General features: G+C 32.6%; 1 pseudogene; it reads right to left on the bottom strand.

The window, feature by feature from the left end:
• Positions 1 to 16,784: 16,784 nt before the first annotated feature.
• On the bottom strand, positions 16,785 to 16,904 carry LOC120582898 (uncharacterized; annotated as a pseudogene).
• Positions 16,905 to 17,278: the final 374 nt, after the last annotated feature.

The following is a 17,278-nucleotide window of genomic DNA, read 5'->3' as shown; positions in this document are numbered from 1 at the left end:
ATACCATAACCTGTATAAATATTCTTACTGTTCTTAAATTAAACATAAAATAACTCAAATAGCATTAAGAAACCTGTATTATTACATAATATCCTTACTTTAAAACATATAATTGTATTAAATTACTGTCTTATTTTATATTAAATATTTTTTTTAAAGTTTATAGGTGAAATGTCTGAAATGAAAAAAAAATCAAGTAAATTTATAAAGGAATTTTACTCACCATTTAACACTGAGTTTTAAAACTTTGATATTAAGTCAGCTTGTGTTATAATTGACTGAAGAATTGAGTTAAATTTTCAGAAGAAATACAAAAGGAATATGCAAGGAATATGATGATTTAGTATATACAAAAGAAATGAATTAATTCCAACCCTTACCACCACATTTAAATGATTAATAAATGCAGTTTAATTAAGTAAAGAAAATAACTTAAATTTAGCACTGATTTAAAAAATCAATATTAAAAATTCATATTAAATAATTTTAAATTATATTTTTAACAGTCATGGTTATACAAAGGAATAAAAATAATTAAAATTGCTTTCTGATACTTTTATTAGTTGTTTATCAATAACTTAGAACCTATTTAATATCTAGATTAATTCACCCTTGTTAAAAATAATGAAATAAAATAATTTTACTTTAAATATTTACAAAAGTATGATATGGCAAATATCTACATTTGATCTTTCTGTGGATAATGCTTGCATAAATATAACCTTTGTTTGTATCAAACATCTTGGTTCAGATCTAGAGAATTCCTGTGCAAATTTTATCAGGATATGAACAATCGAAAAATGTCCGAAAAAAGTCAAATAGTGAAATAATTTTAAATTGGCAGAAATATATGTTTACTTTGGAATATGGCTCCAGGCTTTGCCAAGTAGAATTTAATTTGCTGCTTTAGGATTAGCATAAAGAAATGAAATGAGGAAGAACATTTATAAAAATATATATCAGTGAACTATTAACACAATGGAATTTGCATAAGATCTTTTAAATAAGCTATAATTTAAGCAAAACTAGAAAAAATAAAGTTATTTTTATTTTTGATTCTACTTCAGCAACTAAAATTCCATATCTTTACAATTAATTTATCTTCATATTCTATATTAGATAAATTATTGTACAATACAGCACATGCTTTTTACCTGGCATAGCACTTACACATTCAAATTCTCTAAAGCTTTGACTCTCAGGCCATACTCTAATGATGCAAAAAGTAATTATAATTGTATTTTCCATAACTCATTTTAATATCCTATAAATTTTCATTCTTCCTAGGTGGCAGAGGCCAAATTTCTATCAATTCAAATATATCCAATCTTTTCCTAGAGCTTCATCATATTTTCTGGAAAGTTTATGTACCAAGATGATACATCTGGGCTTTGAAACCATCTCTCCTTGTAGATGTCACTGTAATGTCCACCATTCTGTCTTCTATTGGTTATCCATTCACGTGAGTGTTTATTAATAAATCATTTGTTATTGTGTGTTTATCGTTTCCTTCCCTCTGGAGATTCTATCTTTTCTTCTTGACACACTGCAGGCATGAGAACCTTTCTTCTGATGTTGCATTCATTGAAGCATAAAAGTCACTGCTAAGTTATCTTCTTGGGCTCACTCTGCATCCACTTATATTCTGAGGTTTTGCTGAAGTCTGGCTCCAGTGATCAGGATTCAGCACTCCTAATCTCGGAACCTAAAAACTTCTTTTGTTACTTCCTCACCACCTTTTATTTTCCCTCCTAGCAATGGGGATATTGTCCTAATATAAGAGATGTGTGTCTGAGTGGTTATGTTTTTTTCATGATCATTGTTTTGTTTTGTTTTTTCAAATATTTCATTGATGCCTGAAGTTTTCACGAAGTTATATTTCCCCCTCAATTTTGAAAACCAAGAATGAGTTGTTCATTTTCTAGCCTATATGACTACTAGATTAGGTTATTATCAGAAATGAGGCTAACTGAAAAAATGTTATTACTCTTATAGGTTGTGCTGTTTGATTTTGTTAATTTAATTTGGCCTTTGTTTAACTTAGTATACATACCCAGGAAAGATAAATATTAATTCATGAAATGAGACATCAGAGAAGCGCTAATACCACATAGAATTTCATGGAAATTTGTAAAATTTTTCCATGTACTTTAGAAAACCAAGAGCGAGACCATTTTTGAAGGCCTATTTGGTGCAAACATTAAAAGATAGCCCCATAGAATGTCTGTCTCCAGCTCTGCCAATATCTTAGTGTTGCATGAGTTTAGCGGCCACAGCGACACTGGTTCTCATTGTGTGTCTGCACCAGTATACTTTTCTAAACACAGAGCCTGGACCTCGGCTTTGTATAGAATTTTTTGTCTCTGAAATTTTATACTTTCTTGATCACAACTGATTCTCGATTTGTTTATTTCCATGCAGCGAATATTCACCCAAGTTGATAGTCCTAGCCTAGAATCTCCCCCAAAATAGACCCTGAGGAAAAAAAAAAAACTTATGTGCACATTGTTTTTGTGGAAGATCCTCAAACCTCAGAAAACAGAAGTGAGGGACTTTGAGAGAGCCAAAGAATTAGGAAAAGTTAATATTAGGTGTGTTAATGAGCATGTTGTCAGGGTCACTGGAAAATTGGGGATCAGTCTTACCTGAGACCATTCAGGTAGGGTAGAGACTGTTTCTCAGAAGTGTGCCCTTGAGTACTGGATCAGAGAAATGCTCATCTGTTGGTTTCTGTTCCCATGTTTGGCAATACTGTTAAGACATTTTAGTTCTGTGTATCCGTGTGTTGGTGGACTCCCTCCAGAATCTACTTCAACTGAGAAAGACCAGGGCAGAGAGCAAATCTACGCTGTTTGCATTGAGGAGAAAATGTTTTAGATCAATTTGATTTGAAGTCTTTCTGAAATTATCTGCAAAAGCTGTGGAAGAACCAGAGGGGAAATAAGCAGAGACGGTAGGGCAGCAAGAGCTCTGACACAGCAACACTGTTCTGAAAGCTATAGGGTATTGATAAAAAAGATTTTTATAAAGAGAGAAACAGGATCTCAGACTTACAATTGGTTAAAATGAAAAAAGGAATGACCATCTTGAAGAAGAGGACTGGAGAACAAGAAGGAGGAGTTTGTGTGGATGTCTGGTCACTGTGTTATATACCCAAAGCTGGTATGGTGGTGTATGTCAACTCTAACTGAAAAATAAAAAAAAATAAAAATTAAATTAAATTAAAACAAAGGAATACAAGTGGGTTTGGGAAGATCAATTGGGATTGTATGAGCCTGAATTACTTTTGAAATCTAAGTTTAATATCAATTTTTGGTCGATTTATTTATTTATTTATTTATTATGATTTTAGTATTCTCACATATGTATAACCATGTAAAGGTTTCAAAAATTAAAGAGAATTCTTTTACAGAATTTCTAGAAGATAGCTTGTTCATATTTCTTTCAAATAGGATATCCAGATAAAGGTTTTCCTACATTTCTTTGCTCTGCCGAACATACATCCTGAAAGTATCTTTTACTTAATCTACTGGCATGTTCTAAAATTCATCAGTTCCCAAAGTGGAGTTCAGTTAAGCTTAAGCTAAAAATTAGATACATATTTGTTATTTTTTGTTTCTTGGAATAGTCTAAATTGCTAATGCTATCTATATATGCTGAAGGGAGATGAAAGATGAGAGGATTAAAAATCCGTCAGTCATAAGTAAGCAAAAATAGTTCCAGAGTCATAGAATTAGTTCTTAAATACACCGTCACCAAAACCTAGAAACATATCTTTCCCTTACTTCTGTCTCTCAGAATATCCTGTGACTTCTTTAACTTCTTTAATCTTGAAGTTGTTGGAAATGGCCTATAGGGAAGACTATGAAAATTAACAGGAACAAAAGATGGAAAAGAGCACCAAGTTGAAAACTGTTTCAACATCATCAGTTAAAATCTTATAAACTCTCAAATTATGATCTCACTTTTTATTATAGTCAAAAGCTAAATAACATAATTAATTCCAATTTTTGTAAGAAAGTATTTCAAATAAATGATCTCTTGTGACACTATTTATTTTTATTATAATTAGAAACATAATTATATCTTATTTTAAATTACATATACAGAAAGCAGAAATTTAGTCACCTATTTTCGACTTTTAAAAACAATTTGTGAATAATTCCCCCAAGCGTATACATGAACACCATTTATGTGGTTTCACATTTTCTAGATGAAATCATAGATATTTAGTAAACTGCCATATTTTACTTAGCAATGCCTTATAAAACAACTTTTACTATCATTACTTATTATTTTGCCTGCAGAACGTGTGTGTATGAGTGTATGTGTGTGTGTGCAAACTTATTTTCAATTATTTAATCTTGAACATTTTGTTCTTTCAAAGTTTGTTATCAATTACCATAATAGTTCATCTACATCCATAGTTACTTTTTAAATAGGCTATTAATTTTTAAAAATTTTTTTATGGGTAACTATATTTTTATAGATTAAATATATGATACTATATGCTTACAGTACAATAATGATACTTTGTGGCCACTTGCTTTATTGTACTCACACTGTACAGTTTTCTACTTTTAGAGTTTAAATAAAATTTTATCGTTTTACTTAAATGGTTACAAAGTATAGTTACTAATTTTATGTTTATGATATAATCTGCTAATACATATGACTTAATGCTGCATTCTTAACTAAAATCATAACCTCGAATTATAAACAATGTTCTTCTGAGAAAACCCTAATTTATAAAGCTCTGCTTTATCTTTAGATACATATTTCTGAGCAGTCAGGTTTGATGTGAACTAGGTAGCATGCTGTAATGTCAATCTCACTGACCTGTTCATTCATACACCACTGGCAACATAAGGACAGGCACAAGAATGTCTCAGCCCACTATATTTTCAGACCATGTGGTATGCTCAGCATATTGAGCATAAATATTAGTTAAATATTTATTTTTTATTTATTTTATGAGACTAAGCTCTTTATTCAGACTTTAACTTGCTCCATGTGTTTTGGGAACAAAATTGATTTATCTGCTTTTCAATTTCTTCATTGATAAAATAAAGAGGTTAGATTTGATTCAAAGTAGCTTTTAAGAGAACCATTTATTTTGTTGAATTCTCCAGCAATCCAATATGTGAAATGTAAAGGATTGTTGTGATTGATTCTGAGAATGGTCACAGCACCTTACTCTCTTGGCCTCTTTCTCCTCAGAGAAAAAATGTGAGAGGCTTGCTTGAATCTGGTTTTTCCAGCTTACTCAGCCATTGACATATCCTTGAGCAAAGGCAAAGGAGAGCTTTCTCCATTGGAGAAGATCCACTTCTACATTATGGTGATTACAATAGCTCGTGTCCAATATTAAGACCACAGTGCTGCAAACTTTCTGTCTGTCATCTACAGGGGACAAAGAAGTTTCACATTGAGGGCAAAATGTAGTTCCCAGCTACCCTCAATTCCATTTTCAGAGACCAGGCGGAAAGGAACCCTGGAAACCCATCTTCCTCATATCCTCATCACCCTTATCTGCTTTTTATTACCAGGGTTGATCTCATTATGCCTTATATCTCTGCACAAAAAGCATCTTTCGGTTTTATATGTCTTACATCTCAATTGTAAGAAGCCTCAGAACCTTGAGTCAGCCCTTATCTCCTGCTCCCTCATTCTTAACAGGCTATTCGCACACTCTAATTCTGCTACTAATCATCAACCCTTTACAACTCCTGAATCCTCCTGCTGGGCCCTCTGAATTTTAGTTCATCAGCAGCAAATCTTCTCTATCCTCAGCCTCTTATCTAATGTTTCTTATATTGCTTGCTTCAATAAAATCCAGACTTCCCTAGATATGCTGCTTCTTCAGCCCTCTGTAACTCTTCCCCTTGCTGACATTTCATGGATGTACTTAAGAATGGAAATGGAACAGCGTGACCAAGAGAGCCTTAAAGTTCTCCTCAGCTTGACTGAACTTTAGACAGGCTTTTTTTCTGACTCCTTGCCCCTGGCCCCCATTTTCTTAGAACATTTACTTTAGAAAACATGTAATTTCGAATTTTCTCTTTGCCTTTTGACATGTAAATGGTAGACTCTCTGAGTCTCATTGCTGCTTTCATAGTTTCCTCCCCTAATAGCCAGACTCCGAGCTTTAACCTTCACATCGTCAATTTGTGTTATCAACTTCCCTTCCTTCCACCAATCATTCACAGATTTCTGTTATATCTAATTTCTTAATGATTTAAGAAAGTGGCTCACTGTCACTTTTGGATTTTAACTCTTAGTAATTTAAATACACATAGATGAAGCTTCCAACCTACAGGTCTCCTAATGCTTTGAACGGTTTTGTTTCAGTGATTTTGTTCATTGTAACTCAGGTTCATTTCCATTTAGACTTTGGCATTACCAATAAATGCAGTCTCCATAGTATCATCTTATGCATTCCATTCTCTCACTGCTATCTCCTATGTTTTTTTCTCATTCTCTTTATTATTGTAAGGCCAACAGTATTTCTATATTGACATATTTTCATGGTCTTTATTCTCTTATGGTCCTTCCTTCCATCTTTACTCAGGTTAAATTTCATAACCAGTTCTTATACCCATTCTTTTACATACAACCCAAAATAATTTGCTTTTCTGTTAGGTTTTCCTACTTGATTGACAAAATCTAAATGCTAATTAAATCAGTTCTTCACCTGTTCTGTGACCATTTCAGTGAAATAGACCCGAATGTGGCTGGAAGAGAACACAACTGTACTGAGTGATCTCACTTTAAATTTATAATGACAAATTTATAATGATAAATCTGCTGTTACTGGGCAATCATAATGTATTTCCATAGTTGATTGTTTTTTTTTCTTTCCTAAGAACTTTACCACGCTTGCTACTTTCTCTTCATATTTCCAAACTCTTGCCTCTCATCTATATTTTAAGCTGATGACATTATATTATACTTCACTTAGAAAATTAAAATAATCACAAATGTCTATAGAATTCAACTACCATATCTAATAACCTATCAGCATTGATACATACTCATTATGTTTCCTCCTGTTTCTGTAGATGAAATTCTGAATTTCAGACAGTCTAAAATGCTATCAAGTGTTTAAGATGTTCTTATTTTATGCTACTTCTGGAAAGAAAAAAATGTCAAATATACTGTGACACACCATCAAGTGTACAATGAATCTAAACATGAGATGTTAAAATATGAAACTAATAAATGTGTCTTACAGTGAGTGAAATTGGGTAAATCTGTTCCTATCTATAGGCCATTTATCTACTTAGAACATCTTCTCTGCTCTGTATAAAAACTATTTACATTTCTTACTTTCTCATATATTATCACATTTTTTCTTCATACTCTATCATTCCCAGGAGTATATAAAGATTCTACCATCACCCTCCAAGCTTGAAAGCTAGATAAAAATCTATGATTATTTACAATGCCTCTCCTCTAATTCTGTCTTAAAATCTCTGCAGTCAGGCTTTGGCCCCAACAGACTACCAAAGTACTTTTGTTGTGTTAAGTTTAGATGTCTGTATGGCTCAAACTAATAGTTAATTCTGTCATCATCTTACATGATATATGAAGTATGAGCCATGACTACTCACTCCCTAATCCTTTCTTCACCTGGCTTTCAGAATATCACATTCTTGATTTTGCTCTTGCCTCATTGGTTGCTTTTTCTCAGATTCCTCCTTTTGTTTCTCCTCTTCTCCCTTAATTCTTAGCAACTGAGTGTCTTAAGACTCAGATATACACTGACTCTTTTGGGGTATAGTTCTGAGTGTTTTAACAATTGCATAAGGTCATGTAAACACAACTATAGCCAGGATATAGAACAGGTCTCCAAAAAGTTTTCATTTTTTTGCCTCATTTGTAATCACACCTTCTCTCCATTCCTAACTTCTGCCAATCATTGATTTATTCTCTGTACAAAAAGTGTGTCCTTTCCCAGAATGCCTTAAAAATGTGAACGTGTAAACTTTTGTATCTGGCTTCTTTCACTTAGCATGAAACTTTTCAGATTTATCCATGGTATTGTGTAATATATCAATAGTTTGTTCATTTTTATTGTTATCTGGTATTTCATTGTATGGATAAATCAAAGTTCACTCACCTTTTGAAGAATATCTGTATTATCTCCAGTTTTTAGCTATTAGGAATAATCCAGTTATGAATACAGATTTGTTTGTAAGCACAAATTTTCATTTATTAAGGGTAAATAGCCAGGAGCAAACATGTTGGGTTTTTATATGTCTGGAAAGGTCTTAATTTCTCCTTCATATCTAAAGGAGAGCTTAACTGGATACATTATTCTAGGCTGGTAGCTCCTTTCACTTAGTAGTTTAAATATTTGATTCCATTCCTTTCTGGCTTGTAAGATTTGAGCTGAGAAGTTTGACTATAATCTAATGGGTTTTCCTTTATAAGTTACCATTTTCTTCTCCCTGGCTGCCCTGAGTATTCTGTCTTTGTCATTGACTTTTGATAATTTTAATACAATGTGTCTTGGTAAAGACCTTTTTGGGTTGAGATAATTGGGTATTATATTGACTTCTTGAATTCCAAGCTCCAGCTCATTCCTTAGATTTGGGAAATTCTCATCCACTATGTGTCTGAAAATACATTCTAGTCTCTGATTCCTTTTCTTGCCTTTGATCATGCCCATTATTCTTGTGTTTCCTCTCCTAATGGTATCAGCTAGTTCTTGAATTTCTCTTTCATTATTTTTTATTCTTCAGTTTCTCTCTTCTTCTGTCTGATTTATTTCTAGATTTCTGTCTTTGATATCACTGATCTTTTCCTCCTTTTGGCTGACTCTATTTCTCAAGCTTACTATTTCATTTTTCAACTCTTGCAATGTGTGTGTGTGTGTGTGTGTGTGTGTGTGTGTGTTTTTATCTCCAGAATTTCTATTCTATTCTTTTTGAGGGTTTCAATCTCCTTGCTCTGCTCATCTAGGTGTTTTTTCAATTCCTGAAATTATTGATATGACTCTTTTCGGAATTCACTGAATTTTTTTCAGAAGTTCTATCCTGAATTCTCTGTCATTTAAGTTGCATATTTCTATGTCTGTAAGCATATTTTCTGAAGATTTTTCTCTTTCTTTATGAGATGGCTTGTCACCTTGGTTGTTCAGTGTTTAATGAACTATTTCTCTGCCTAGACATTATTGGAAATGTATTCTGATTTTTTTTTTCCAGAAAGAAAATTTATTATATAAAGGTCTCTCTTTAGCCTGCTGCAAAGAAGTCACTTTTTTGTTGGTTTCCAGTAAGTAGTGTCTAAACCTCTTGGATCCCTGCTTTATATAAAGCCTTAATAATGTTTTTTAATTTTCTTATAGATATTTAATCACATTTGCTACCTTCAGTTTCACTCCCTGTCAATGTAGCGACAGTTTTGGTAGTATTTGCTCAGATTCTCCTGGGGCTCCATGGTGATCGGTCTCAGAGGGTATGGGGGAAGGGGCCCTGTAAGTTGGGGGTTAGAGGCTGCGGCTCAGCCTCAGTTTTGCAACTGTGGCTGGTAAAAATCAACTGTTGTTTCTTGGCCATCCCGCTTCTCTTCTTTCTGCCCTGATGGCTGGGCTCTGCCACTGGCTGTGTGGAACTCACAAACTCTCCCAGGTAGGGATATTCAGGGAACTTGCCACACTTCTCCCCTCTCCCTCCCCGTCTCCTTCTCTCTACAAGGAGCTGCAGTGGCTGTGAGAGGCAGCTTCTTTATTTCTCCCAGTCTACCACTGGACACCCGGGATTCTGACTTGTGGTAGCTCTTATGCGCAGATCTCATGCTCAGATGTGCTGGTGTGCAGTTTAGGTGTTTTTTGGTGAGTTTTAGATGTTCATCTTATTGTTGTTTCAAGGAGAGAGATCTGGGGATTTCTCTCACTCTGCTATGTTCCTCTAAAAACTCCTAGTGTTGGGTTTTTAGAACAAATATTATTTTAACTGTATAAGAAACTGACAAAATGTTTTCTAAAGTATTTCTGCCATCACTAGGAATATTAGAGTTCTAGCTGCTCTGAGATATCATCAACATTTGATACTCATTTCTAGATTTCATCCCGCATGTTGTTGCCTGAACAGTTGTCATAAAATAAATACCTTCTAATATCACTTAACTATATGAACATTTCAGTAAATCAGTATTTTACTGATTATAATTTTAAATGGCCCCTTAGCTCTGGCAATAATCTATTTTTTTTTTTTTTTTTTTTGCTATTTCTTGTTTTATCATATTCTTTCTTTAAAAAATGGATTAACATTTCCTAAATAAACATGGCTTTTTGTTTTTGTTTTTTGTCATTAATCCATTTTTGATGCTAAAATCTTTGAAGCAATTTGTTAAATGTTATAGACCCTAAGGAAAATCTTTGCATTGCCATAAATAGAATTTCTGTTTAATTTCCATTTTAGTACACTTTTAATTTGTCCATTTCTTAAATGTGGCTCTCTGTGGGAGCTATATTTTTCACCAGTAAGGGGAACTAAAAGATTGTAATGAAAACTAAGTTATACTTAAAAGTACTTTTGTTTTGCATTAGCACTTTTTGAGTCATACTGCTAATTTACAAAATAATTTCTTAATATATTCATAATGAAAAAAAGTGTAGATTAAATTCACCAGTTAAAGTCCATACTAAGGTCATATTCAGCTCTTGCTTAGGAGCAGGTGATTGAATGTGTCTACACAGTATTAACTTAGATACTCTTTGTGTGAATCAACTTTTTTTTAAAACCACTGAGCACATTTTTGTATTTTCTACATGTCTTTATTTGATTAACTTTTGACTTATGTACTAACTGCATTCATAGTATCTCTCTAAAGATAATATAAATTCACACATTAAACTATAGAGTTTCCATTCATTGACTTTCTTGCATCTCAGGTATTTGTAAGACTAAAATGATCAATGAAAGTTTTGGAAATACAAGATTCTGAGTTCATCATTAAATGTCTTGCAAAATATCTTGCATTTGAGAATTTCCTGCCAAAGCCTGTGCCTGACTTTTGCTCTGTTTCTGCAGTGGAGATTCAGAGGTATCAGATTGCTATGACTTTTGCATGTAAAAAACAACTACTAAGCTCATCATTATCTCAAAATATTTCACAATATAAAAGCAAAACAAATAAAAATTGGCTTAGTTTGTAGTATTTTAATTTACTTATATGCAGGCTAAATTTTCACTTAGCCTTGACCCATTAGTCCTAGCTGTGTTCAGGAGAAAATAAGTGAATTTATTTCTAAACAGGAAAAAATAAACTATATTTATTTATTATTTTAAATGTTATAATCCTTTTAAAAATGTAAATAGTGAGTTCTATTTCATTAATAAGTGATAAAAATGATTTGTCAAAATAGATAAACAGATTTAAAGATAATGGAATGGATTTGCCCTCACAGCCTTGTCACAGTATCACCACAGAGTGGTTGAAATTGTTTTGCTAATGCAATAGGAATATTACTAATTAATCTTAATCAAAAATATGTGAAATTACTAAAGTTTACTTTTTGGGAAATATGTTATTGAAGATTTAGTGTTCTTACTTTGACAAGTATTATCAATAATTTTCTTCCAGAAAAAATTTTTTTCTAAGTTTTATATATATATTTAAACTTTATTTTGAAATACACTCAAGATATTTTGCCTGATAATGCGATAAATTATCTCGTTCTCACTGTTGCTCTCACTTTCTCTTTTTTCTTTGTATTTCTTCTAGAAAAATAGAAGCTTAATTATAAAATATTGACGTTTACCAAAATACTTTGGGAAATCACAAAAATAATAAGTGAGCATTGTAGACATAACTTATCAATTAGATGACTACTAATTTATGAAACAACACCTGACAAATCAAATAGATGTCTGAATTTACATCTGATTGTAACACCAAATATGTATGGAAAGGAGATTATCTGACCTCTAAGGTAAAAAATATATTTCAAGGTTGAAAAGGAATTGTAAATGAAAAAGATATATTTTGATGAAATGCTTTGTGAAGAATAAATCCCGGAAATATCAAGAATGACTCTGAATAAAATACATCATACTTTGTATGTAGGCTATAATACAACAGAAAGGATGAAATGGAAGACCAAACAAACAGGAAATGGTTTTTGTTGTCATAAGGCATTTTGTTTATTAAATAGTTCCAAAGACCAATGAAAAACATGTACGTAGCATAGATCTTCTTTATGATACATTTTGTAAGGCAACCTATGAAATTGTTTTTCCTTATTACATAAGTTAAAATTTCTGTTAAGACTTAGAAGAAATATGTTTTTCTATTCTTAACAAACAACACTGCATTGAAGTAAACATATGTTAAGTTACAAAAGGAAGTTAATTTCTATCAATGTCTAGTGTGTACCAAGCACTTTGAAATTTTTTTTTATCTTTTCTTCAAACCAGTAACACTTCTATTTTTTTTTTCCTTCTTAGAAATGGAAACACCACCCATCATGTTTTGAATGTCACAGTCCTTCACACTTTTTTCTTCCTCATTTTACATACTTCCAAATCTAATCTTTTACTAAAAAATGTTAACTTTACTTTTTCTTGAATCAGTCTACTTCTCTGTGTCCCTTTGAAGACAATCTTGCCTTAAATTTCTATCATATCTTGCCTTGAATGTTGTAATAATGATCTTATTGGTTTGCATACATATATAGCATTTGTGCCACAATTGTTCTTCATGATTCAGTAATGGTGCTTCTTTATTTTATTTTATTGTTTGTTTATTTGGGGAGAAAACAAATTAGATGATGTCACCAATACCTACTACTTAACCCCTTCTTTGTCCTTAAACTAAAGATAGGTTATTAAGCGCCAAACCTTGTAGATTATAACTACTTCTCTGGACTTATTAGCACAAATCCCTTCTTTGTTTATTTCAGTTCTCAAGCTTTTTGGATATGAAAATTCAATTGAGAATATCTTCTAGAAATATTCTGAAAGTTAAATGAGATAATATAAGTAAAGCGCCTAGGCAGTACTTGACATTGGTGAATGCTTTTTAAATGTTTGTTTTTACAGAAGTAAGATTGTAGTTGTTAATCACTGGCTCTGGAGACAGAACAGAGCATATGTAAACTCCCTGCTCTGGCCTTGTATGTTCATGGCCATGAAAGTTATTAAATTCCTCATGCCTCAGTGCTTTCAATGTAAACTAAGGATGCTAATGGTTCCTATATCATAGAATTACTATGAGGATGGAATGTGTTAATAAATTGGGAGTTATAGAACTATGTCTTCCATTAACTCTCCATCATGTGGTTATTTTGAAGGTAGTAATAGCATAACATGTAAACTGTTCTAATGAAAAGTCAATTTTCCACTTGAATAGAGAGTAGATAATAACAAAACTTTAGGAATTACTCAGGGTATATAAGCGTATCATATAATGTCTTAAATATAAAGTTTCTAAATAAAGCCTTTATAACAAACTAAAAAAATATAAAAGATCGAAATACTCATTGAAGTTTCAGAAGAAATAAGAAGAATGAAAATAAATTGTTTATGGAAAGTAGCCATTTTGGTAGAGAAAATCAAGGAATAAAATTTAGAATTTTCAAGCAGGATTTTATTTGAAAAGTCATAAAAAGTCTTGTTAAAAAATCACAAGTTATATTTTTCAGATTTAATTAGTCACTGCACCATAAATGAAATCTGAATACACAATATGAGACTCTAAACTTATGTTTTACTGCAAAGAATCACAGAGCCTGGTAACAATGAATGGATATATGCAGCAAGTGCCAATTGGAGAATGTTCAATGGAAGTATCAGAAATGTGACCTGCTACATAAACTTGTTTTCAGCAGTAGCAGAAGACAAAGTTTTAATTTTACCTTATTCTAAATCCTCCCAATCATTTCTGATGAATGATTGGCCTAGTGACCTTGTGCAAGGTGATTTTCTCATCACTTTCACTTTAATTCTGGATCAAGACACAACTAATATCCCAGAATAGAAAACTAGTTAAATAAAAACTTGAGCAATGGATAGAGAAATTTGGCTAGTCTTCTTTCTTTCTTTCTTTTTTTTTTCTAGTACATCTTTTATACTTTAGACCTGCTATTAAAATATTCAGCACATTGTCAAAAATGTCTACAGTCTTTTTAAAGAGATTATTCCTCTTTAGAGAAATGAATCATGCTGATATTTCAAAAATATTTTAAACAGAATGATGCTTATTATGTGCATTCTAAAACAAATAAAACTACCATACAAAACAACCCCCTTAAAAATATTGTCTTGACTTTCTTCTAATCAGTTTTTCTAATTATATTCTCATTTACAGCTGTGAGGACAATGTATTTTTTTATACTGCTTTAGTTTATTTAACATCAAAACAACTCTAAGATTTTCTTTTTGTTGAAATTCTAGAATATATGTGTTTACATATTAGAAGGGTCAAAATTCACTTTTTGTTATTTTTAATTATATTTAGTTTTTATATAAGGGGAGACTGAAAAAACAAAAACAAAAACAAAAACTTGCGATCCCAACCCATAAGTTATTTCTTTTGTAATCTCAGCTATACTCCTGAAGGCCATGGGTTATTGAAAAGTTATTTATAAATCCTAAGTTATTGCTCATTCTTATGAGGGCGAATGATAAAAGGAAGCATCTTACAGATGATAGTGCTTGATATTAAAATGACTCCTCTTTTTTTATTTCCCCCTCTTTAATTCCCCCCGCCCCCACACTTCCACCCCTGATCCCCATGTATGTTGCTGTTTCTCCTTAAGAACTGGATTTCTGAACGCGAGGTGTCCCCTCTCACACTCTCACAGCATGTACCCGGGGCCTGGCGTACCCAGGGTATGGTTCATGGCTCCACCTAGGGCGTGAACTCAGGACCCTCTGCGTGCAAAGCAGACATGCTAATCACTACACTATGGAACCTCCTCTGACTCCTCTTTTTAAAAAATATTTATTTGAAGATTTGGAATGTGAACTACTGTAAAAGTTGTTTAAAATTTTATCATTAATTATTCTTATTTTTTATGCATTTCTAAATTGTTAAGGGTTACATTAACAAACACATTTTTCTATTAGTCATCTCTTTCCCCTGTAGTTCTCAAAATCTGCTTCAGACACACAACTAAGGGACAGCTCTGATAACAGAAGGTTGAACAGATGGCCATTTTCAATTTTATTTTTTCAGAAAATGAAAGCTTTTTTTCCTGCTAACCTCTAAAGTTGACTCAAGAAGACACTTACTATGACAGACAAAATAAAAGTAAGAAAATGAAAATAACATTAGCTAGCTACTCAAGAAACTTTGAGTTTTGTGATAGTTTTCATTTGCTTGAATCAAAAGAAAAATTAAACTAACTCTATATAGAGCTTCGGAAACCTGTCATTGATTTGAAAATCTTTTCTTCCCTCACATGACATTGAAAGAAAAATAATACAAAAATAGAAAAATAAAAACATTCAGAAAAGGGAATTCAGAAAATGATGTAGTCTGGAATTAAATATTTTTAGTTTCCTTTTTCAACATATAATGATTTATGATAATAATACATCTATTCTAAAGAGTACATAATTTATATTTTCCATAATTAAGGTTTTATAATGTTGGGGAAGACAGTCTTATGCATGTAGTCTTTAGACTCTCACTTGGCTTCGTAAGAATAGGCTGTAGGCTTGGAATGCTCAATTAACTAGATGAAGAGCCCACACAGCCTGTGCCGGGTTTATCACCTTGTGAGAATGTCTTTTCCTGTTTCAGGCTTTATGATTACTCTTTGTCTCTGCTTGAAGCATGTGCATCATATGGTACTTGGCCAACTACACTGTTATATCTGTCCTTTGGGGAGGGAACAAGGTCTTTCTATTGCAGCACAAGAGGGGTGTGCATAGATACGTTGTCCTGTGTGGGCTGCAGGGAGAGACCCTCCTTGACCAAGGGGAACTGACACTACTATTGAGGCTGATCTTTCTCTGTCTCTTTTCTATGTGAGAAAAGCATTGACTGCATTGTGTTTTCCTTGGTGACTCCCAAACCGAGTTGTAATGGGTGGAAGTGTTTAGAGTCTCCCCTTGGGACTGATAACTGGTGCATGGTAGTCTGCTCAACATAAGTTTTTTTTTTTTCATTATTTTTCTCTCTTTAAGTCTGTTTATTTAGAAATTTGTTTTAAATCAGAATTTTACATGCACAGATCTCATTCCCAAAAACGTATGTAGAATTTAATTTCATTTCTTTTAAAATTGGCTAGTATTATTTATGGTAAATAAATTATAAAATAAAAACATGATGTTTGGTGTGAGAACACCTTATAAACAGACTGCATAAAGGAGACTGAGTAGAAGTGTGTAACAAGGTGAAAGTAAATGATAACTCAGTCAGATATAATTCAGTGGCAGTGTTGAATACTATTATGTGGAAGGAAAGAATTGGGTAGTTAAGATCCAGGTGTAATGAAAAAGAACTAAAAAAACTGTGTTGAGCTCTGTATTTGACCAGGTAGAGAGGCAATAGATATGGTGTTTGATGACTGGTATCTTGGTTAGAGTGAAGGTCTAAACTCTGATTCTCTTCTCTAATAGTTATAAGGTTTGAGCCAGCTTATTAACTCAGTTGTGTCTACCTTGTAGGATTTTCCTAAAATTACAAGAGGAAATGTGTACCTAAGGTATTTGCCTGCTATTCCTACCACACAATGAGAATTCAGTATGTGTAAGCAGCTATTGTAATGCTAAATTCTCCTCAATAAAATTATCTCATTTATAAGTTGAATATATATATATTTTTAATGCTTACAGCATCTAGTCTTCCTAGGTGGTCTCCCATCCAAGTACTAACCAGGCCCGACCCTGCTTAACTTCCGAGATCAGACACGGTCAGGCGTGTGTCAGGGTGGCATGGCTGTAGACTAAGTTGAATAATTTTATATCTAAAATATAAGCAGAGAGAGTAAAGTCTAAGAGAGATTAAGTGATTTAGAGAAGATTATTGCTTCTTTGTGTGTTCATTATTCTAAATAAATGGACAACATATCTAACTGGTGTATTTTTTAGTAGCTATACTTAATGGGGGTCTAATTTTATTCTTGAGTAAACACAAGCACAGGAGAAACATTTATAGTATGGGTTGAGATTTCTAGCAGTCAGTTTATAGGCATTTTAAACCCCCAAGAAAGAGTAGTCAGTGTTCTTACTAACATGCTGGAAGTTGTCAGGTATCTCTCGGCTCTACACCAGCTCGACTATATATTTCTCCCTAATACTGGAGCAGGAAGACTGCAAAA

Source organism: Pteropus medius, unplaced genomic scaffold, assembly GCF_902729225.1.
Source record: "Pteropus medius unplaced genomic scaffold, Ma_sr-lr_union100, whole genome shotgun sequence".
NCBI classification, from domain to species: domain Eukaryota; kingdom Metazoa; phylum Chordata; class Mammalia; order Chiroptera; family Pteropodidae; genus Pteropus; species Pteropus medius.
The sequence above is the reverse complement of the archived record's forward strand: the minus strand, read 5'-3'. Positions and strand labels throughout refer to the sequence as shown.